We start from the raw sequence: 25,078 nt of genomic DNA, 5'->3' as shown, positions 1-25,078 counted from the left end.
TGTGAAGCAACCCAGTCCCCAGCCATGACAAAGGGCAACCCTACCACCCTACCAAGATGTGAAGCAACCCAGTCCCCAGCCATGACAAAGGGCAACCCTACCACCCTACCAAGATGTGAAGCAACCCAGTCCCCAGCCATGACAAAGGGCAACCCTACCACCCTACCAAGATGTGAAGCAACCCAGTCCCCAGCCATGACAAAGGGCAACCCTACCACCCTACCAAGATGTGAAGCAACCCAGTCCCCAGCCATGACAAAGGGCAACCCTACCACCCTACCAAGATGTGAAGCAACCCAGTCCCCAGCCATGACAAAGGGCAACCCTACCACCCTTACATTCCATCTCTGTTCCTTTCTTCTGTCAGCCTTTTACTGCCTCAAACACATTTATAACCATAGAGCAGCCTGTCAGGGTTTTTACTCTACCACAGATATTTGAGATCCTGTTAGAGATGTGAAGAACCTCTTAATAACTTTTCAAAGTGGAGATTTAACACTAAATTCAGAGCAGATGGTGGTCAAGGTCACCATTGTCTTACTGCTTGCAGCGGACATGCAGGCCCATGTACTCCTTTTGAATTCTCTGAACTCAGCTCAGCCTTTCGACCATTAATATGTTGTCTGAAGAACTACATTGGCATCAGTGCTGGGCCACTGGAGTGCATCTATCTATTGAACAGGTCCATCTGTAATGCAGAGATTCCTCCTCCTCTTGTGTGCTCATTATCTCTTTTGTGTGGGACCGTCCATTTTGGATCCTATCCTTATTCACTATAATAGCCTACCTCTGGGGCAAATCATGTGTAAACATGACATTGTTTTCGTTTGCAACGCAGGTGACACCCAATTGTCTGTCCCATTGCAGTAAAACCTGGTATCACATTTGTTTTCTTGCTATGCCTTGCTGAAATAAAAAAATGGATGAATGTCCAAAAATGTCTTGCAATTGAATGTCTCCAAATCAGAAATGATTGAATTGCCCCTCTAGCCTCAGTACTAGCATCATTAAAAAATCTGGCCTTGGTGCCTTATTTAATAATACTTTTGAAAATAGGCCCACAGGTGACCAAAGTGTTGAGCTAATCAAGATCATTCTGTTCCTCTGCAGACTTGGAAAAGGTCATCCATGTTTTTTTTTATCCTTTTCAGACTTAACTTTTGAAATGTATTGGTATTCAGCTGCTATCGGCAGGCAAATCATTTGAAGGCTGTAAAACGCTGTCTGTCTGTCTGTCTTTTAACACTGGCTGCCCTTTGCTGCATTGGTTATGTGTCAGTTTTAGAATACCGGTAGATTTTAAGATTTCACTGCTGTTGTTTTTAACACATTAAGACCGGGAAAGCATATATTTAATTTTAGATTGTAACCATTTTAACCATTTTACAGTAGTTTGCTGTGCCGCACTGTGACCTTGTAGATCTGCTTTTATTATTTTTTAAGAATTGAAAATGTGCGCAAAAATGGGGGCAGTGTAATACATAGGAATAGGATTGGCTCATTTGGCTGTCAATCAAACTGCTGGGCATGCTAGTTTAGTGAACGCCCACCAAAACAACACCCGAAACACAGCACAACAAGTTAGCGTCTTAGCGAAAATTGTGATGAAAGAAACATGGAGGAGAAAAGGGAAGAAACTAAGACCACGGCAAAGAAAAGGGAATGCAGTTACAACAACAATGACTGGGAAAGTATTTATCCACGTGAGTGAAGCCAGTGCAAGACTCACAAAAACGTGCTGCTGAAAGGAGGCTTCACTGTGTGTGGATCATCGTGGAACCACCAAAACAAAGATTCCAACAGATAAGGTAACAGCAGCTGAGATAACTAGTGTTTATACCACACAGTGCAACACTCCCAGTCCAGTCATACTGTGGCATCAGTCATGTTCAGTCATGTTTCCAGACAATGATATTGCAAAGAAAATGGCATGTGGTTGTACCAAGGCAGCATCCATAGTTACAGATGTGCTTGCACCTGTCTGAGTTGTTTTTGAGAGAGCTAACAAAAAAACACCAGTGGTTGAAGAACTCACAAGTGGCAAAACTGCCCACACTCCATTCTTTTCAGTTGGCTTTGTTAGGAGGAGGATGCTTTGATAAAGTAAACATTTCTTTATTGGTTCTTTATTAGTTGTAATGCATGTCTTCACAATCAAATCAAAGCCTCTTGGTTGGTTGTTTGGTGTATTGTACCGTTGTATTCTTCGGTTGGTTGGTGGTTGGTTGGTGTATTGTCCAGTTTTATTACATGGCTTGGTTGAATGCTTGATTCTGATTGGTCAATCGCTGAATTCAGCGGCGTGTTCTTTCTTGATAAAACAGACCGCTCCGCTCTATAACATACCGCTGCCTAATCAAACCATCTGAGCACCGGCTGCGCCCCACTTGATTTACTGCTGTTTCCAACATGACAGCCATGTAAACTCACACACATACTGTGCCACACAATGTCATTTACAGCTAAACATTGCTCTCAATTTTTTTGAAAACATTTGAGCTAGAAATGGACTAGCAGTACCCGAACATGGATTCTATTTGATCAACTCACTTCCTTGTTTTCCGACAGCTGCAGCTGCAGACGCAGGCAGCGCAAATACCTTTTTTTTGTGTTTTGGATCAATTTATTAATTTATGTTATAGGTAGCCATATAATAAGCGGTGGTTAAACTCCCTGTCTGTGAATTATCCCTCGACAATGACCACCTAGCCAGATAGTATCCCTTACGTATTGGTTGGTTGGTTGTATTGTCCAGTAAATAGTTCATTTAAATGCAGTTAGCTGACACCTGACATTTTTTAGGAAATTGAAGGCAAAAATGCATATTTATTAATTAAAATTACTATTAATTAATTAATTCAAAATATTTGGTGTGCCCAGCAGCCCAGGCAGATATTCCTAGGCCATGGTAATAATTAATTCCTGCATACGCATGCCACTGGCACGCACGCACGCACGCGTACACTACACACGCAGCTGTTATATGAGCGATTGAACTGACTCGAATCACTTTCCAATGCACGACCCACAGCTGTGATTAATCACGGACTGATTCAGTTTGCATTTAGAAATCAACTCTTTGTATGTCGTTTGAAATGATCTTGATACCACCACCACACTGGTCAACACAGAAGCTGTTGAGGGCTGATTCCACCCCGCTGCATGTTAATTATATCCATAGAGTTCATAATATGAACTCTATGGATTATGGTTATGTCGCCATCATATAGCGAGCATACTGTAGCTACTGGTAAGTGCCATTTGAACGGTATCGTATAATTTTCCACTCCCCGTCAGAATTTCACTACCCACGGCCACAGAGCGCTCCACAGCGTCCACACACACCCCGCCTCCTCGTGTCCCCGGTTATACAGATCACTGTCAGGAGTATCCACTGGCTACAGATCACGCTATCGGCTATATAATGTAATATATAATATTGGTGCTGCTGCGACCGACGCTGCTCGTGTGCACACATATATAGGCGCATAGGCCTATATATGAGAGGCGACAGACAGCGCAGCCCCTGATCATGTGCCATGCATACTATTTTGACTTGATTCTTTTATAACTTACTGTATTTGTAGGCCTAAAATTGATGAGGGGAAGGGGAGAATGTAATCAAGCCTGTAATCCCCGTTACTATACCCCCGTTAATGTAATCCAGATTACACATTTTAAAATGTACTGTAAGGCGTAACGCCTTACAGTACCGTTTGTTTTACTATGATTACATAACAGCGTTACTTGTAATCCGTTACTTCCCTACCCTGTTAGTAATATATATTTATGTTATGTGGCCTTTGGTATTATTAGTGTTATTCATTATTGTCTGTTGCCTAAATTCGAAGCCTGCTCTAAACTATCCAGCCGCCCTTAGCTCTCCACAATGTGTTATATATAAACTTTGCTGAACATAATAAATACAACCATTGTTTAGTTTAGTCTGTTTATCACTGTCTTCCCTGAAAGTTCCATTCTAACTCTCCATTTTAACTGTGAGTGGACGACCCAATTAAGCATTACACTTGTTTACAAGAGGCTCCACCTTGTCCACAGTATCACTCCTCTAGGCTAATGTAAAACAATCCCTCTCTAACTGTTCTGGGTAGCAGGCAATACTGTCTCTATCTCTGACCTGTTCAGTCCGTGCTCTGTGAGTCTGTGCTGTGTCTCTCTCAGAGTGTGAAGGAGGAGGGGCGAGCGGGCCACAGCAGCTTAACACTAGCATGTCTGAGATAAATTCTCTACTACTATGACGGCTAACGGTCAGGATGACCTTGTTTTTCGTGCGATTTGATTGGCCATTCTCTCCCCCACGCGTCTAATGATCTTCACACCTCCCTGCACCCGTTGACGGCTTGCCATTGTCTTCTAAATGTTACATTCCAACTAATTCAAGGCAGCAGTTTTTCTTTTTCATTTCAGTTTACCAAACTATAATTATAGTGACGATGTGAGCGCTATATTGAATACCCTTGTGCAGCAAACACTGTCCGACTTTGTATTGAGACAATAAAATAGGCTACCACACGTTATTGTAACAGCCAGAGCCAGGCACATTGCTCAGAGTCAGACGAAATACGACATTAGAGTTATATATTGTCATTTTTATATATAGAGGGGAAACATTATAGGGAGGGAGGTCTATCGCGTTGGAATGATTCATGTCATTGATGTCATTTTTACACTGTTCGTTTTAGCGTGCCCTCCGAAAAATAAAGTCACAAACAATGTCTGTTTATTTCTCCCGAAAAAGTTTGGGAGTGGATAAAACACTGTCCGACTTTGTTTTACCATTGGGTAGGTTTTTGGGAAGGCTAAGCCTTGCCTAGCCTTACAGACCCGCTGCCTATGATCGATGTAATTTATATATATTTGATTGATTGTGCCAGCAGAGAGGTCCGTAACAGAAGTTTTATAGCAGCACGGTTTATATATACACCATAGGATAGATGTGACGCATCACCGCCACAAATACAGCGTTATCTAAAACGTACTTCCGCATACCTCACCGTCAGTTACTTGGATCCATGAAAAAAAAGAGAGCTGTGATGCGTGGAAATCAGTTCCACTGGTCGCGTGCAGAAAAGTTTACAGACAAAGAAGGACGGACAGAACTGTTATCTTTTCACTGACAAAACATTTAGAGGTTCGGGACATCTATCGGGTTGGACTGATTTCAAACACTGTCATTCTTATTTGGAATCGCGCATCGGCAAGCATTCTCGCTCCAAGGAAAGGAAATGTCGGTCGGGTCAAACAGACCATGCTATAAACTTATTAACAAATATAACCTCTAAAACAACATTTAGTCTATGCTGTGAGTACATTCGTAATGTAAGTTTGCCTACATGTGGTAGTTGAAATGCAAATGAACCATTGGCTTGAACAATGCCGTCTCCAGCTGTCGGGAGGTGTGAAACTTCACTTCTTGCGGGGGGAGAATGGGGGACGGCGGTCAATGTGACCGGAAAAGTTCAGTCATAGTAGGTATAAGCATGTCTAAAATCATATTTACAAAATGTTTCAGATGGAAAAAAAACAGAGATGATTTGAATCGAACATTTAGAAAAAGTCATGCAAGGGGAACTTTCTCAGGACTTCATGGGCAAAGAAAATCCACTTAAAAATTTCAAAATCGGACAGGAGCCAGGACATAATCTCTGGCCTTTGGCGGAGACTAAAACAACATCATAAACGACCATAGTCTCTTCACATGCTTCTACCTAACAGTCTACCTTTCAGGAGCTATATAGACCTAGCCTGGAAACCAGACACTTCACAGGTGTGAAGTGTCTGGTTTCCAGGCAGAGAAAGTAGCAGGTTTTGTAGCAGATTGAAATTTTTGCCACATTGTTTACAATGGTTTTTCTCCAGTGTGGAGACGGTGGTACTCCTTCAGGGTACCTGAATGACTGAAATTCTGACTTTGTTGTTTACAATGGAATGGAATGAAATTATGTAACCGACTGAAACTCTTGTCACAATGTTTACAATGGAAGGGCTTTTCTCCAGTGTGCACATTCAGGTGTCTCCCCATGCCACCCATGTCACTGAAACTCTTGCCACACTGTGGTAGTTGGAAGTTTTATTGGAATTGATTTAGTGTTTTCTTCTGCTATATGAAGCTGTGATAAACGAGGGGTTCTGCTGCCCCCCTAAGGCTGATATAGTCATTCCGCTGATAGATTTCTCTTCAACATCTCAGCATTATTCTCAAGCTATAGCCAAACTTTTGCCTTGATTCCCATTAATGAACGATTATAAAAAGAAAGGGACAATAGGAGATCTAAAAGCTCACAACGTGTCGCGATGCCGATGTGAATCATTGTGAGCTTGTAGATTGGCTATTTCTTTACAATTAGCCTATTGTTCGCCACCACTATTCACCTTTTTCCTAGGTTGTGTGTGCTCCACTTCCTGTCGACTTCATTGGACATCATTGGTCATCTGACCAGTTTCATTGGATTTCATTGGATCAAATCGACAGGAAGTGGAGCACACACAGCCTAGGAAAAAGGTGAATACAATGAAGTATAACACAGGTTTCAGTGGTTAATCAGACTAATCGATTTAATTGATTATAAAAAGTCTATTAGAACATTATCGTGATTTGTATAAGAAAGATATATGTTTAAACCTCTTTCTTGATTATTCAATTACATGAGCAAGATTAAGTCGCCTATTGGTGGGGTTGGGATCCGAAATCACTAATATCCTAGTTTAGGATATTAGCGATTTTGGTTCTTGAACTATTCCCTAATTGTCAGTTTCCTTAATGTCCCTATATGTTCCTATAGGCCTACCTGTAACCTCACTGGTATAGGAACTGGTAAAGTACAGTATTTGCCTCTGAAATGTAGTGGAGTAGAAGGAAAAGTATTGAAAATTGGAAATACTCCAGTAAGGTAAAATACATAAAAATGGTATACTTAAGTATACAGTAGTTAATAGGAGAGAGAGAGAGAGAGAGAGAGCAGTAGTTAATAGGAGAGAGAGAGAGAGAGAGAGAGAGAGAAGGCATGTGTGGGATGGATGTCGGGGTTCAGGCCAGGGAACATGAGCACTCTCATTAAATAATTACAGCCAGTGGTCATGAACCTGCGGAAATGACAGTATGACAAGGTCGCTCCGCCTGTCAGCGGCGCTGTCACGAAGCAGCCTCTTTTTTTCAAACTATCAAAGCCAGCATATATGGGCCTGATGAAACACAGAAGGGTGTGGGGAAAAAGTTTCTTTGATATGAAGTGAATCAATGCAATATTTCATTGAAGCCGTTTTCTCTGTGATACTTTCCCTCTTTTTCCGGCAACCGTTGATGCAGCACATTAATATTGGCAGCCTGCGTTGAGCTTGGCAGGGAAAATTGGACTTCAACCGCGCTTTAATGGGGATCAAATGGAACACGCTCAAACAAAATACACTCCTACATTCCGAGTTAATGAGCTTGGTCACACACACACACGTTACAAACAACTTTTTAGTCTTTCTAGTATGGCTCTGTATTTCACGTGAAAAATGTATTGTTAGTGGGTGAGCGAGTAAGCAAGCAAGCAAGCGAGTGATTGAAACAATGCACACCTGATACCTGCCAGCCCTATAGGAGCCTGGTGATGGACTGACCGATTGACCGACTGACCTAAAGACTGCAGGTTGACATTGACAGCACAGTGGGAACGACGGGCTGACGGACTGATTCACTGATTGCCTCATCCTTTATCCTCATCCATAAAGCGTGATTGGTTTCGCTCGCCAGAAAATAAGCCGCTCGACAAGGCTCAGATTTGCGGCACGTCCTGAGTTGTAGATCTGTTATTCTAGGGCGGCGAATGACCCGCTGTACGACGAAGCATAGATTAGGCACAAGGTACACCTGTGGGCCGCGGGCCACTGGTGGGCCATGAGTATGTTGCAAGTGGGCCCCCAAAAACAAAATGTTGTTATTTTTTTGTCTCTTTAAAACCTCAAACCTAGTTTTCATTGTGATACCAATGAATCTCTCTACAGTACGTCGTCCTCAGACGAGCCCTCCATCGGCGTCTCCAGCCATCTCCGTTCTCCATACATCTGACCAGCTCATTTGTGCTTTCTGCACCAGCATCTTTCTTTAGTACGTCCATGTAGGTACAGTAGGTGTGGGACGTCCTCTCGGTCGATGCCCGTGATATTCCTTCCATGAATCCAATGGAACATGATTGATTGATTTTGATTTTGAAATGTCACTAAAGGATGATCATTTTCAAGGGGGTCCTCAGGCTCAGGGTACAACATACAAGACGATACAGTAACACAAACCAAACAATAAGGACATACACAAAAGGCTCTTCCCCATCACAAACCCTCGGTTAGTCGTAACCCCAGAGGTACATTAAGAATGGAAATATACAAAAGAATTACAAGAAATAAAATAATCAATGCAAATAAAAATGAGGAGAAAAAAATGCAATCAGAAATTAGCTTGAAGATTGATCATTAATGCACGCAGCCCACCCATCTGACCACTTAACACAGGCAGCAAACGCTTTCAAGTTAAGCTACGCCTCTACTCAATTTGACCCATCAACTTACTGTGGCCTTCTACTCAAAGATATCCGTATAGTTTACTATATACTTACTTCAGTGTCATCCTTCTGCTGCAGCAGCAGCTGTACAGTAAATGAGATGTAGGAAAAGTACAGTAGGACACATCTGATTCTGCAACGCAACACCTAAAGTATGTCTCCTACAGGGTAAATTGGGCTTCAGCAGGAGATCTTAGATTTGGGGCCTCATTAGGGAGGGGGATGGGTTTTTTAAGGGGTGCCTCCATAACCAATGCAAGCTGTCATATTTACTAGTTGATTGATTCTAACAAGCATTTGAAATCCATGTTCCTTTTTGTCCCTTTCTTCTCAAAGCCTGGCATCTGTCAAAACTGAAGTGGAAAATGCAGTGTCCAGTCAGACGTCCAGAGTTACAGTATTACAGTATATACTTTTGAAATAATCATTAGTTCTAGTTTTTTATTGGTGTCTGGTTTCAGTTTAGTCGGCTTTCCGAGTACATGATTAGTTTTAGTTGTTGTTTTAGTTCAAGGAACTGGGAGAAACTAAAACCAATGCAATTGTCTTTTTTTTAAACTATAGATTTATTTATTTTTTATTTCACTTCTAGTTTTAGCCTTATTCTTAGATTTATACCCCATTTCAACTTTTCAACTCTATGTGCCACTGGATGCTATGGGGATTTTCTGCTAAAAGGCTCTTTAAAAAGTCTAGGCCAATTTCAATGAGATCGATACAGATTTCAGGTATCTGTTCTTAGCTACCATCTTTCCAACAAATCCACTGACAAGATAAGAAACGTCAAATTACATTCCCAAATCCCTTCTGAGTCAAATTAGATTCCTGGGTTGTGTTATACTGCTGCCTGCATGTGCACGGACGGGTCTGCTAATCCAATCACGGCACGCCAGGCTTCAGTTCACCCCAGTGGAAGACAACATGCACAGAATCAAATAAGATCAGTATTTTATTCCGAAAAGGGATTTGCGAATGAAGCAATCACTGAAAAGGAAGCTTGGTATTGAGTTGCATCTCTCTCTGCATCATTAGCTTCAGAGGCAAATAAAACATAAATAACCTACTGTATAATCAGTGGTGAAAAAAGCGTACTCACATTTTTACTCGCAAGTAAAAGTCTTGTATTTTTATACCTAGATGGCTGGCTTTGTGGTCCGGGCAGCTGATGCAGCCTGAAAATACGTTGTGGGTTGGGTTCGAATACCAATCCAGACCACCTATGCTGCATGTCACTCCCCATCTCTCTCTCTCCCCTATGTCCTGTCAGACTGTAGTGTATACAGTACTATCGAAAAAAGGTATGGTATTAAAAAAATCACACCCGTGTGAACTGAGTGGTGCAAGGTCTTATATAGCCTGATCAGCTGTGGTCTGACGTAATGTCAGTGACCATAGTAACCATGCTCATTCTTTTGGGCCCCACGTACAGGTACACACATACATAGACACATAGACACATAGATACAGACAAAGCTGGTTATTGGAGTGGTTTGCACCACTCAAAAAATGACTTGAGTAAAAAGTACAAAAGTATTGGGATCAAAAAGTACTAATTATGCAGACTGGCCCATTTCACAAGTTTAATGTCTACTATCTTTTGAAAATAGTAGATCTACAAGCTCACAACGTGGCACACCGCAACTATTTTTTGTTTGAAATTGTTGTTTGAATTGAAATTGTTCAGTAAAGTAAAGATACCTCAAATGTGTACTTGAGTACATACTTGAATACTTACTTTCCACCACTGTAAAAAGGGACTTGCGAATGAAGCAAATCACTGAATTGGAAGCTTGCTATTGATTTGCATCCACTGTGCATCATTAGCTTCAAAGGCAAATAACTACAAAACATAAATAACCTATAATGTTATGAGGTAAGAAGCCAACATGTGTATTATTGAATCCTTTTTTCCTTATGAAAAATATAACCACTACTGTGGATACTGAGGACGATGAAAAGTCAATGTATAATATTTTTTTCTAAGGCTCTGCTCAAGTGGACAAACTGTCTACAGCCCAGCTGAATAACGGTTGTTAGCACGGATCATTTTCATTCAAAGGAAATTCATAGTCTTCATTAGTTATCATTGTTCAGCTGCGTTGGCACTTGGCAGTAGAAAAGGGTTGCATAGCCACTTCAGGGTCACTGCATCAAGCCATGGAGATTGGAGAAACAAGTAGTAAATGCTCCATGGAAGATGCCCTATATGAAAAAACAGAGGTAACGTCAAATTGAAATGAAAGATTGCACAATGCACAGTTATGCTCAACTAAATCCTTATTGTTTTAACTGTGTTTACGGCTACAGCTTACAGCTTCTGCATTGATTTATTGAACCCAGTTTTCTGCACTGATGGCAGACTTTTTGAGTATAAAAAGGGAAATGCATGCATGAATGTTAAAGTGCTTCAGTGATTCAGTGGGTTGTCAGAGGTGAAGGCACACATATTCAGAAACCCATTACTGAGAGGCTTGGTTAAAAAAAAGGAACCTTGCATGGCATCATATGACAGCATTTACCGTGGCACCTTATTGTGGGAGGTGTTATTCAACATCTTGCTGTTGTGCCATTACTCTAATGGGCAACACAGAGGTTTTGTGAGCGGGGTTAAAAGTTCAAATTTGAATGTTGCATCTGTGTGTGTTTTTTCCTCCTTCGGGAAAATAGGTGACGGCTATAGAAGCCATCACCTGTACTGCAAATAAGAAGATATAAACAATATCAAAGTGAAATGTTGGAGTTTGAAGCGAGCACTTCAGGTGAACTTCTGCAAATAAAATAAAAATAAAGTACGGCACTGGAATTAAATTAGAGGTGTAGAGGACGGTACCAGTGGCGTCTCTACAGGGGGGCATTGCCCCCCCCCCCCCCCCCCCCCCCAGATTGGACTTTGTGCCCCTCCAGTACAGATTGGCCAGTAGTACCCTACCAATATTTAAATACGTTTTACAAATGTTAAACCTATAAGTCTTGTAGACAGCACAATAATTGCATTATATGTAGTCATAGCACATCATAGTACATATGTATAGCATAGTATAGTTTATATGTATAGTGTCATTATATAGATATGTTCTAGTTACGTTCTTAGCTTACGCATGTTTCATGATAAATGCATTTTATATATGTGATGTATTCCCATGCTTTTGTTCTTGCCTAATGTAAATCACTCTGGATTAAGAGCGTCTGCTAAATGCCTAAATTGTAAATTCTTCATGATTATTATAAATATATACATGTTCAAATTAATTGAATAGTTAATAGAAAGTTAATATATGCAGAAGACATTATAATGCTCATGTATTTGTATTTGTTTGTTGTTGGTGATGCTGCTGCATACTTGTAGCCTACTTGTAGCCTTTTTCAATGCATCACTTTGTAGAGTATTTGTTATAAATAGGGGCGTTTGAAAAATGAAGTGCCCCCTTTGGAAAATAATTATGCCCCCCCTGCTGATTTTGTGCCTGGAGACGGCACTGGACATGGACGGTACCAAAATTATGTTCTGTACGAGAAAAACTGAATCAATTCAACTGGATTAAAAATAGATAAAGTGCAGGTTACGCTTCTTTTTACTTGTACAGTATCTATACCATTTCAGTGGAGTTTTGGTACAGTATAGTTGCTAGGTAACAGGTGTAACTTCTGTGTGGGCTTATGTTCTCCATAGAATTTGAGTCCCATGTAAACACAACTTTGCAGATCTATAGCATGCACCATATTTCGAGTAAATCGATCAATTGTATGACCCCCGGTATTCTGGTTAAAATAAAACCTTATTTATTTTTGTTGTTTTTGTGGAAAGGTTAAAGCTCTATTGTTCGATTTATAGCTGAGGCTATGGAAATAGCCAAGAGACCAAATACCTCGACCTTATAAGACTTCACTGGAAAAGTGAGAACACAAAGTATCAAAACCCAAAAGATGAACTTAGAGTAATGTAAAAAACCTGAAAGGATTTTTTGACACAAGTTCTTAAAGTATTTCTCAGATTTCTTTAGTTTTTTCTTCAGATTCAGAGCATGTACAACGGTAAAGGATAGAGGAGAGAGAATTCTCCTAAGTGCTCTGAATGTCATATCATTTTGCACAAACATATATACTGAAAAACATGTTGATTAGGATTCAGCTGTCACATTTCAATAGGTTGAAAGGTCCCATCAGTGTAAGATGTCATCAGGCTGTCATGGGCGCCCGATGGTCTGAATCCTGTTTTCGACTTTAATCACGTTCCGTGATTAGGATTCTGTTGTTGTCCATTTATCTCATAGGGTGAGAGTGTATGTTTATCCTCATCTTTAAGGGCAAGGTTGTTGTCGTGTTGTTTTCCATGTTTTTCCATTTAATCTTATTTCCCTTTTGGTATAATTGACAATCTGGAGTGGGCGACAGCTGATAGTGGAATTAATACACACGCAAATATTGATATGACATCACTGTGTGACAGGGCAGTCCTGTGCACCAGATACAAGAAGATTTACAAGGTATTTTTTAAAGGTGTAGTGAAACGGAAATGGTGGACATTTATTGTGAAGTTTCAAGTTGAAACACCGCTATGAAGTTTCTGAACCAATCAGAGCGTCGCATCCCTTCAGGGGATGGGACGGTAGCTAGGGGCCGTAGCTATGCTGCTGCTATGCTACGCAGGACAGCGTGTGGATGTTTGTTTACAAATCAGATGGTCGTCCAGCTTTACCAGTTTACTCTTATGTGGCTTATTTCTACCCTATAATGTTTTCAGATACATTTTTTAGCGTGATGATTAAGTTGAAACCGAGTAATACACTCCCTGGATGTTATCTTGAATGGGAATAAAAACGGAAGATGTCTGTAATCAGTAGCAGCTGTGCAGCCTGTGCTGGACGGATGCGGAGATATGGGGAATTAAACGGGTGAGCTTCATTTTTATTGGCTTTTATCGATGTTGGCCTCGACACGTCATCACGCAGCACGTTTTTGTTTTCAGGAAGTAATAAAACATATATTTTTATGGACGTTTGATATAAAAACACACAAAAATGAGAATGTTCTCGTTTTTTTGGCATCCATTGTTAGGTATGCCCATATGATGACCACGGATATGGTCTAAAAGTGTGAAAAACGTATTTTTCATTTCACTACACCTTTAACATAGTAATAAGATGTGAACATAAAATATGAAACAATAAATCATAATGTAAGAAAATACCCATCATCTATATTCTGATAGCATTAGCAATCGTTGCTTTAGAGCAGTGGTTCCCAAAGGGACCCATAAAAATGTGTCCGCGACCTACAACCCAGTGTTTGGCAACCAGTGCTTTAGCGTGTGTGTTCACTCAGGCCTCATTCACACGTACCAAACACCAATCAAGCAATGTTTGGTCGTTTTTTTGGGCCACCACAATGCTTTTCCAATGGGAGTCACATGGTTTGATCAAAAATGTGTGTTTGATGGCTGATTGCTGATTGCTCCCCCCTCATCAAACAAAAATGTTTGGTCAAACCATGTGACTCCCATTGAAAATGAATTGGAGCAGCAATCAAAAAGCAATCAGGCATCACACGCGGACCGAACATTTGTTGTGTAGGTGTGAACTAGGCCTCAGTGTTCAGTAAGGCCGTGAGCACACATTCACCGCAAGAAGAAGAAGAAGAAAACCATCCATTGTTAGGTATGCCCATATGATGACCACGGATATGGTCTAAAAGTGTGAAAAACGTATTTTTTCATCTCACTACACCTTGCTTTGCCGTCACCTGAAAATGCATTTTCAGGTGGGTGGCCACATTTCAGCCAATCAGGAGAGAGTACCCATTTAATCAGCTTTGATTTGATAGTGTCCCATTCTCTAGTTCCAATTTTGTCTGGTTATTTCTTTGGGTTAATCACTCCACTCCAATTCCACTTGAAAATGCATGCAGTACAATGCATTCTCTCCAAAAAGCTATCATCGGTCGGGGTGCTCCAGTCTGTGGCTCAAACCTTTCAAAAAGACCACGGTTGTCCCTGAATGACCGGCCACTCTTTAGAACTTACCGGTCACCTCCTCACTGACTGACACAGTACATGTAAAGTAACTAAGTACATTTACTTAAGTACTGTATTTACAATGTGTTGTGAAGCAGCACATTGTGATCTTGTAGATCTGCTACTTTCAAAATATTGTTATACATTTGAAAACTTGAAATGAGACGATCTGCATAATGAGTAGGCCTATACTTTTAATTTTGGTATTTTAACCCATTTTGGGCGGGAACCCCTTTTGGTGTTTTTAATATTATGTTATAATCTAGCTATTGAAAAATAGCAGATCTACAAGCTCATAGCGCGCCACCGAGTGGCGCGCTACGAGCTTGTAGGTCTGCTATTTTTGAAAAATCGTGAAAATATTTATTTCAGAAAACTGGAGGATTTAGAAGAATTCTTTTAAATTTTGAGGTCGGGCCTAAATGAGTTAATTACATGTTGATGCCACCAATATTTTTGTACTTTTACTCGAGTACATTTTAAATTCCGGACATTTACTTAACAGAGTATTTCTATATTGCTGTTTTGATACTTTTACTTAGTAAAAAAAATGTAGTACTTTTCCCACCACTGAGTACATCCACTGTTAATGCACGGCTACGTCCTCATCCTCTACACTGCTCTGTACCAAACCGACAATTACAGGTCCGTTCAGGGACAGCTTCAAGCTACAGCAATGTTGAACTCTTGAAGGTGTCCTTTCAGAAAACAACTAGAGCAAATAATCATATTTGAACTGGGGGACCGTCAAGCACTTGGAATTGTAGGCATTACATTTAGTGTGACTCGGTTACACAGATAAATATTGTGAAAATAGTCGAACTACAAGCTCAAAAGTTAACACCTCACACTGCGAGGCGTTGTGACCTTAATTGTAGATTGGATATTTTCACAATGTTTGCCTCTTTCTTACGTAACATTTGGCCAATTTCATGTTAAAAAAGGTTTCCAAAGTAATTTAGAAATGTGCAGTTACCCTGTATACACTATTGTATGTTGGTTTGTATACTGTGTTAAAACCATGTTGCACAATTAAGCTACAAGGGAAAAGGCCCGCTCTACTCGCGTTTGTCTGTCTGGTATGACTGCTGCTGCGGAGCACTATGATCATTAAACAAAGACTCTTACTCGACTGGATGTGCGGATTTTATTCATTTTCTATATGCACAATTAAGCTAATCATTTGGGGACCCCCGTTAGGGAACCACTGAACTAGAGCCTGAAAAAAGCTTGTAGATCTGCATTTTCTCTATTTATGTAGAATCAATGTCCAAAAAGAGGGACTCCAGGTTAAAGTGGTTCTTGAATAACCATACCATTCTCACACGGAGGCCATCTTGCCATTAAGTTGTTGAAATCAATGCCACCTTCTTTTTCTTTTTTTTTTATGATCAGTACTTTATTTGGATTTTTTACAAATACAGAAAACTGAAAACAGAAAAAACAACAGAATATGTATGCATGGACATTATGTATGAACACAGAAACATAATATAAAACAAGGATAGACAAGATAAACAAATAAAAATAGAAATAAATCAAATTAAAAGTTTAAATGCGTTTACACGACCAAACACACAGCATCATCAACCGTATCATATGTATTCTAATACAGTAAACAATCAAAAGGGACCATGGACCATCAAGGACCTGCAACATGACTGAGGAACACGTTCCACTTCGAATCATATTTATCCAACTGATTATTCATCTTAAAGGATAACCTCTCCAAAGCAGCCACAATACCAAGCTGAATGAACCATAACATGTAATGCCACCTGCTTTTTCAATGAGAAATGCCAACACGGCCTCCGTGTGAATATGGTCTATTGCCATCCCCTGCTGGACCGCAAATGCCACCGCTCACCCTGCACGTTCCATCCCCAGCCACTCGCACACCACCGCTCACCCTGCACGTTCCATCCTCAGCCACTCGCACACCACCGCTCACCCTGCACGTTCCATCCCCAGCCACTCACACACCACCGCTCACCCTGCACGTTCCATCCCCAGCCACTCACACACCACCGCTCACCCTGCACGTTCCATCCCCAGCCACTCACACACCACCGCTCACCCTGCACGTTCCATCCCCAGCCACTCACACACCACCGCTCACCCTGCACGTTCCATCCCCAGCCACTCACACACACCATGCACCGCTCACCCTGCACGTTCCATCCCCAGCCACTCACACACACCACCGCTCACCCTGCACGTTCCATCCCCAGCCACTCACACACACCACCGCTCACCCTGCACGTTCCATCCCCAGCCACTTGCACACACGCCACTCATGGCTCATCAGCCATTGTACCGCTTCCCCTCCCATCCCTGTCACACACATTACTGGTACACACTTCTCTTCATTGTTCACTTCACCAGCTTTTACTGCAGTCACTTTATTCACCAGACTAGCCTAATGATGTCGACTTTCCACTTTCTGTTTCATCCTGTGCTTTATCCCTTGAAATATATCCTTCCTTGGCTTATTACACATTTTCATCTTTGACTTTATGCACTTCTTTGAATTGTTTTAGATTTGGGTTCATATCTTTGATGTCTGTTGATGATTCAACACAGTTTTTCCATTGCCAGTAGGGACTGGCTGTATTGCTGTGCATTGATGAATAAAGATTAAAGTTGCAGGCAGTTTTCCTCACCAGTGCTATAGCAGCTCATATTCAAGTACAATAGTACAATACATTGTAGCAAAATGGCACTGTAGAAAAGCAGTCCAAGTCCTATTGGCATGAATCAGTCTACCCACACTACCACACATTACCACTTTAATTCTACAGAAAGTTTTCTAGTTTGGGTACTAACTAAAGGCCTCTGTCTCACACATGGCATCGCATGTCGACAATAGCAGACCTACACGCTCACAATGTGTTTTAGACCAGTGTTGCCAGGTTTTGCGAGAGAAACGAGCGACCATGCAGGTCTCTTATGAAAACAAGCCCAAAAGAAGCAACTAGGCTACATGAGACCTGTAAACCTACCTTTAACAACACATATATTGTACGGGGGTCCCTGGCTCAAAATATTTTCAGATACAGTAGGGGTCTGCAGACAAATTCATATTCATTTGATTTGGGGGTCTCTTACATGAAAATGTTTGAGAACCACTAGTTTAAACAACATTTCACAGCAAGCGCAATACAAGCAACTGAACTTCAGAAACAAGCCCATAAACCCACAACCCGAAACTACCAATATTTACCATCGACTTTACAGGAAAAAACACGCCCAAAGTCACTTATTATTCAGCGGACATGGCAACACCATTGCAGACGGATGCAGTTGCATTGTAAGCTTGTGAGTCAACTTTATTTTTGTCACGTGACGCCGTCGCATGACAAAATAGCTTTAGGAACTGGGCTTTACACTGCCTGCTACCGCAGGGCTCTACAATTTCACCCTTTGCATATCATCACTGTCCATTCGGAGAAGCTTCAAATATATTTGATCGCGGTACATTACGAGCAGGCCATGGCAAACTGTGCATAACTGCCGCGTTGGGACCAATAATCTAGATAAAGTGCCAGCTTGTATGTACAGTGGCCAGCGGTCATAAATGATGAATGGCTTGCATTCGCCATACCTCATCAGCAACACATGTAAATGTTGCACGTTGAACGCGGCACATCTTTCAATTTGTGAAGCATGCCATTAGACCGCACGCTGTTGAGCCGACCGAATTCTAATGTCATGGACAGCTGTAGTGAGTGTATGAGATGCATCTGACACCAGCCTATAAATCAATGCTACTCAAAGTGGGGTCCAGGGAACCTTTCAAGGGTCGTTTGATGCGGTTTCGAGGAGGTCCCCGGCAAGACGAGGAACAGTTGAAACACTTGGAGCGATATTTTATATTGTTTTGGCAATTTGAAAATACTCAAATAGTCGATCAACATGCTGACAATGTGTCGCAATGGGACACCATAGGCTCAAAAAGCCTATAGATTAGCTATAGGCTTTGGAAAGGTCCAGAAAAATCTTCCACATTGTAATCATCCCAATTCCCAACACAGTCACATAATGTGATGTCATAATAGTCTGCTTACATTGTAGGCAAAACAATATTCAAAACTGTTACAAATGAAAATTGCAGATCTATAAGCTCAGAATGTGCTGCATTTCACTATTTTTGCATGACACAGCATGCATTTTTGCGTATAGTATAAAATAGGCATAGGGCCTACATGGGTAATCAATGATAATCTCTCTCTCTCTCTCTCTCTCTCTCTCTCTCTCTCTCTCTCTGTGTGTGTCTCTCTCTCAAGCCCCCAGAACGGCTGGCCAAGGTTGAAGCCCCAAGCCCTACTGGTCAAAGCTGGCACTGCAGGCGGGTGAAATACATGCACGAGCAAGAGAGCGCGCCGCTGGGTCTTTGCTCTGTGAACGCATGAGGTGACATGACGTCGAGGTACCAGAGGTACCATGAGGTACCATGAGGTGACATGAGGTGACATGAGGTGACATGACGTCGAGGTACCAGAGGTACCATGAGGTACCATGAGGTGACATGACGTCGAGGTACCAGAGGTACCATGAGGTGACATGACGTCGAGGTACCAGAGGTACCATGAGGTGACATGACGTCGAGGTACCAGAGGTACCATGAGTTGACATGACGTCGAGGTACCAGAAGATCAGCATGAGGTGACATGACGTCGAGGTACCAGAAGAGCAGCATGAGGTGACATGACGTCGAGGTACCAGAGGTACCATGAGGTGACATGACGTCGAGGTACCAGAAGAGCAGCATGAGGTGACATGACGTCGAGGTACCAGAAGAGCAGCATGAGGTGACATGACGTCGAGGTACCAGAAGAGCAGCATGAGGTGACATGACGTCGAGGTACCAGAAGAGCAGCATGAGGTGACATGACGTCGAGGTACCAGAAGAGCAGCATGAGGTGACATGACGTTGAGGTACCACAAGAGCAGCATGAGGTGACATGACGTCGAGGTACTACAAGAGCAGCGCGAGAGGTACTCTCATGAGGTGACATGACGTTGAGGTACCACAAGAGCAGCATGAGGTGACATGACGTTGAGGTACCAGAAGAGCAGCATGAGGTGACATGACGTCGAGGTACCACAAGAGCAGCATGAGGTGACATGACGTCGAGGTACCAGAAGAGCAGCGCGAGAGGTACCCTCATGAGGTGACATGATGTCGAGGTACCACAAGAGCATGAGGTTACATGACGTCGAGGTACCACAAGAGCAGCGCGAGAGGTACTCTCATACTGGGTCTTTGCTCTGTGAACGCATGAGGTGACATGACGTCGAGGTACCAGAAGAGCAGCGCGAGAGGTACTCTCATGAGGTGACATGACGTCGAGGTACCAGAAGAGCAGCGCGAGAGGTAATCTCATACTTTATACATGAGGTGACATGACGTCGAGGTACCAGAAGAGCAGCACGAGAGGTACTCTCATACTGGGTCTTTGCTCTGTGAACGCATGAGGTGACATGACGTGGAGGTACTAGAAGAGCAGCGTGAGAGGTACTCTCATGAGGTGACATGACGTCGAGGTACCAGAAGAGCAGGGCGAGAGGTACTCTCATACTTTATACATGAGGTGACATGACGTCGAGGTACCAGAAGAGCAGCGCGAGAGGTAATCTCATACTTTATACATGAGGTGACATGACGTCGAGGTACCAGAAGAGCAGCGCGAGAGGTACTCTCATACTGGGTCTTTGCTCTGTGAACGCATGAGGTGACATGACGTCGAGGTACCAGAAGAGCAGCGCGAGAGGTACTCTCATGAGGTGACATGACGTCGAGGTACCAGAAGAGCAGCGCGAGAGGTACTCTCATACTTTCCGGCAGTCTTCTGGGTGCTTCAAAATGCCACAGAGCAACTTCCAGTGAATTGAATAGCTGAGGGCGGGGCTGTCTGCTCTGGTCTGCTCTCTAGTTTATATATAACTCTATGGTCTATATAAAAACATGTCGTCTCTGTCGGGTGGAAGCCAAAACTGTTACTTTTCAGTATTCCCACAGCAACGATATATACTGTACAATACACGTGCACGCACGCACGCACACACACACACCGTAGTTGTGCAAACATTCATCCATCAGTGGTGACATGAACATGTCAGATGTTTGCAGATAGTATTGTGTGCCATTAAAATCCTTGCCCTATAACACTATGCCAGCCTGGCTGTCCTCGTCAAATATAATTGTTGTGTCAAGGTGTGCTGCTATACCATTCTATGCTGACTGTGTACTGTGTAGGAGTGCTTCAACTTAAACACCGATAGTTACATTTCTAGATGCCAACCAATGTGTACACTGTTCCGATGGATGGTACAACAATATCCCGGTGTGTTATGTGCTACTAAATGCCTATGCTGTTATTTTACAGTAGATATTACTTTCATTTAACACAGAGCAGATGAAACTCGTCTAATCGCATCTTCTATATTGTCTGAATTGGGATTCAAATTCCAAAACAGCAAAGGTAGCAGATCTACAATCTCAGCAACGCGATATGCAGTATTTAATATTGTCCCCTCTTCTGTTTCACTGACACTTCACTAACTATGATATAACTAAAGAAGGGTTGATTAAGTACACTTCTAGTCTGTATTTTACTCATAACTTATGCTGTATATCACTCTGCCAAAACAGAAAATATGTTTTTGTTTAATTTTCCTCTATTCACTATCATACTGTAAATTGTTTGCAGTTTGTAGATAAAGGCAAACATGATGATGTCTTGAAAATGACAGTTCAAACCTTCTTCAATCTAGCTCTCAAACGCTAGGAGACTTTTGGTGACTCATTCCAGTGAAGGTAGTGTTGAGGCCGTGAATTGCTGCCCAGCTGCCCTGCCCCCCCACGTGCCCAGTGTTATTAATGGCCGCGGCAGCATTCTAAATGTACGGTATGCCATGTGTGATGCCCCACAACACTATGGACACGGAGGTGATTTGCTCCCCGCCCATCTATCGTTAAGCAGAGACACCCGGGGGGGGGGGGGGGGGGGGGGGGGTTTGGGGGCAGGGCAGGGCAAAGCACTATTTGTTTCTTTGTCCCTTCGGTCAGTCCTTCAGGGCAGGCAAGCTCTTACTTGAGCAGGCTCATGGCCACAGCTGCCTTGCCTCTATGGTGGCTATGCTATCCTTACTTACTTACCAATGAAGACTATCTGTTCCATTTAGTGTAGCACAGTGGTTCTCAAACCTTTTCATTGCAAGGAGCCCAATAGCTCTCAGAGTTACACACGGGTAAGAGGCCATTTGAGGCAATTTGAGCCCCCCCCCCCTCAGTCTGATAAGTGCGCCACACAGAGAGCCTCTACAATTACAGCCAACAGGCTTCATTGTGAAGCCTTTCACAGAGGCTTTTACCACTATAGCACCTGTAATGATACCCAGCTGGTACAGCAGCAACACTGTCATAGAAAACATGTTTACAAGAGAAAGTGTAAGTAGTTGTGGGTTTTTTAAATATTGAACCAAAAGTATTAACAAGAGCTTCTGACTAAATAATAACTACTCCATTGGAACACAGGTTATGTTTTCCGACTTTTCTGAAAAGCAGTGTTGTGCCCCTGAACGCGTTAAATGAACGATCGTTCATGAACTCATTCATATTTTGGGGCGAACGTGTCGTGAACTGAACGTACTGTATTTCTGCTTGATGAATATTATTGTGAACTTGTTCATTCTGGCCGTGTGTGAACGTGGCTCTCTCACAGTATACAGTAACTTTGTTCAAGAGTGTGCCAGATTTCCATAGAGCCTTATTCCATAGAATATGTATAACGGGAACAAAAACTATCTGGCACGGTCCTGCTAAGCATAATAAACCCAAATCCGACACCAAATTAACATTCTCTCTCTGCTGTGCACTTTCTCTGGAGTGTGCAAGGAGCAGCTAACAACTGGATGACGATGCGCTCGCGCTGATGCATGCAAACACAGAACATGCCCCGACCCAAACAACTGATGCATGCAAACACAGAACATCCCCCGACCCAAACAACTGATGCATGCAAACACAGAACATACCCCGACCCAAACAACTGATGCATGCAAACACAGAACATACCCCGACCCAAACAACTGATGCATGCAAACACAGAACATACCCCGACCCAAACAACTGATGCATGCAAACACAGAACATGCCCTGACCCAAACAACTGATGCATGCAAACACAGAACATGCCTGACCCAAACAACTGATGCATGCAAACACAGAACATGCCCTGACCCAAACAACTGATGCATGCAAACACAGAACATCCCCCGACCCAAACAACTGATGCATGCAAACACAGAACATCCCCCGACCCAAACAACTGATGCATGCAAACACAGAACATGCCCCGACCCAAACAACTGATGCATGCAAACACAGAACATGCCCCGACCCAAACAACTGATGCATGCAAACACAGAACATCCCCCGACCCAAACAACTGATGCATGCAAACACAGAACATTCCTCGACCCAAACAACTGATGCATGCAAACACAGAACATGCCCCGACCCAAACAACTGATGCATGCAAACACAGAACATACCCCGACCCAAACAACTGATGCATGCAAACACAGAACATGCCCCGACCCAAACAACTGATGCAACAACTGATGCATGCAAACACAGAACATACCCCGACCCAAACAACTGATGCATGTAAACACAGAACAAACCCCGGCCCAAACAACTGATGCATGCAAACACAGAACATGCCTGACCCAAACAACTGATGCATGCAAACACAGAACATGCCTGACCCAAACAACTGATGCATGCAAACACAGAACATGCCTGACCCAAACAACTGATGCATGCAAACACAGAACATTCCTCGACCCAAACAACTGATGCATGCAAACACAGAACATTCCCCGACCCAAACAACTGATGCATGCAAACACAGAACATGCCCCGACCCAAACAACTGATGCATGCAAACACAGAACATGCCCCGACCCAAACAACTGATGCATGCAAACACAGAACATGCCCCGACCCAAACAACTGATGCATGCAAACACAGAACATGCCCCGACCCAAACAACTGAGGTAAACTTCTTGTTTGATTAAACCGAAAAATAGCTTCCAATAGCTTATTTTTTGCGTCGAACTTAGTTCAAATTTTTGAATCATGAAATATGAATATATATATATAACGATAGATAATGATCCCACACTTCAGGCTTTATTTATAAATGGTGGGCTTTATTAAAAGGTAGTGGTACTGGGACCTAACTATAAGTAAATATACTTAAAGGGATATTTCACTTGAAAAAAAAAACTTTCGGTAATTTTATCATCTACTCATTTATACTTACGTGAACACCCCAGACAGTTTTTTAAGTTGCTCGATTCAGTATTTCTATACAAACCCATTGTAACTTCAAACTCCATTTTAACCATGATAGATTCATGGAAAACACCCGTCCTTTTTCTGGTGACTGATATGTCCTAATACGTGAGGTGATTCATTTATTTAAAAATGCATGTTTTGGAAAATAATAGAATAAGGAGGAGGCCGGAGGAGACAAAAAAAATCTAAACATTTTATAAAAAATAAATAAACAGTGAATGCAAAAACACGGGCACCTTAAATTTTTTGGCTGAAAATGGGTAAAGTATATGTTTGGAGGGGGTATAAACTCTCTTTTGCTCATAAACTGTCAAACTAATTAAACCTATCTCCTCCTGCCCCATCTTGTGCTCATTTGACGTCAAACTTGCTACGCGGAACCATCAGACTGTCCTTCGCCTACGATCCAGACAGATTTGAGAGTGTGTGTGTGTGTGTGTGTGTGTGTGTGTGTGTGTGTGTGTGTGTGTGTGTGTGTGTGTGTGTGTGTGTGTGTGTGTGTGTGTGTGTGTGTGTGTGTGTGTGTGTGTGTGTGTGTGTGTGTGTGTGTGCGCACGCGCGTCCATAATGACCACCGATATGCTCTAAAAGCATGAAAAATATATGTTTTCATCGTGGTAGGTACTTCATAACTTCATTGTGACTTTGACTGAAAATTGCATCTGTGCTCCAGTATTGTTGGATTACTTTCTCTGAAACAGTTTTCTGTGAACCTGTAGTTCCTTTATTCATTTCAAACCCTGCTCAAAGCTCCTCCAGACTCCAGTCTGCTTTTGTAGTCCAAAACTTCAAAACAAAATGTTGACATATGGAGGAGTAGAGATGGGGGTGTTTAATGGTTATGGCTGGGAACATCTTGATCCAGACAGTTCTGCTGATCCGTTCTCCTATATCTCATTTGTCTTCCTCCTCTTGCTATTTTCCATCTTTCTCAGTTTCTTCCTTTTTCCACGTGTGCTGGCCTGTTATATTTTGCTGTAAGTTATTATTCATAAGGAGTTTCAGTAGTCCAGCCGACACCATTTTAACACATGTAATGGGAACCACTAAAATGAATTTGCTGTTAAGTACGCCTTGCCGAGCCATGACTGGCTCGGCCTATCTCCTGTTTCTGTAGCGTGAGCCAGCTTGAT

At 42.3% G+C, this 25,078-nt stretch overlaps 1 long non-coding RNA gene across 1 annotated transcript in view; it reads left to right on the top strand.

Moving 5' to 3' along the window:
* Positions 1–1,556: 1,556 nt before the first annotated feature.
* The window catches only part of LOC306922366, an 87,379-nt gene continuing 63,857 nt past the window's right edge, over positions 1,557–25,078 (top strand). Inside the window, exon 1 of the long non-coding RNA XR_013789912.1 lies at positions 1,557–1,808. This is a non-coding gene — a long non-coding RNA (uncharacterized lncRNA). The remainder of the gene's footprint in view (positions 1,809–25,078) is intronic.

This window comes from Electrona antarctica (genome assembly GCF_951216825.1).
Source record: "Electrona antarctica genome assembly, chromosome: 4".
Taxonomy (NCBI): Eukaryota; Metazoa; Chordata; class Actinopteri; order Myctophiformes; family Myctophidae; genus Electrona; species Electrona antarctica.
Note: the sequence above shows the minus strand (reverse complement) of the source record. Positions and strands in the feature narration are given on the sequence as shown.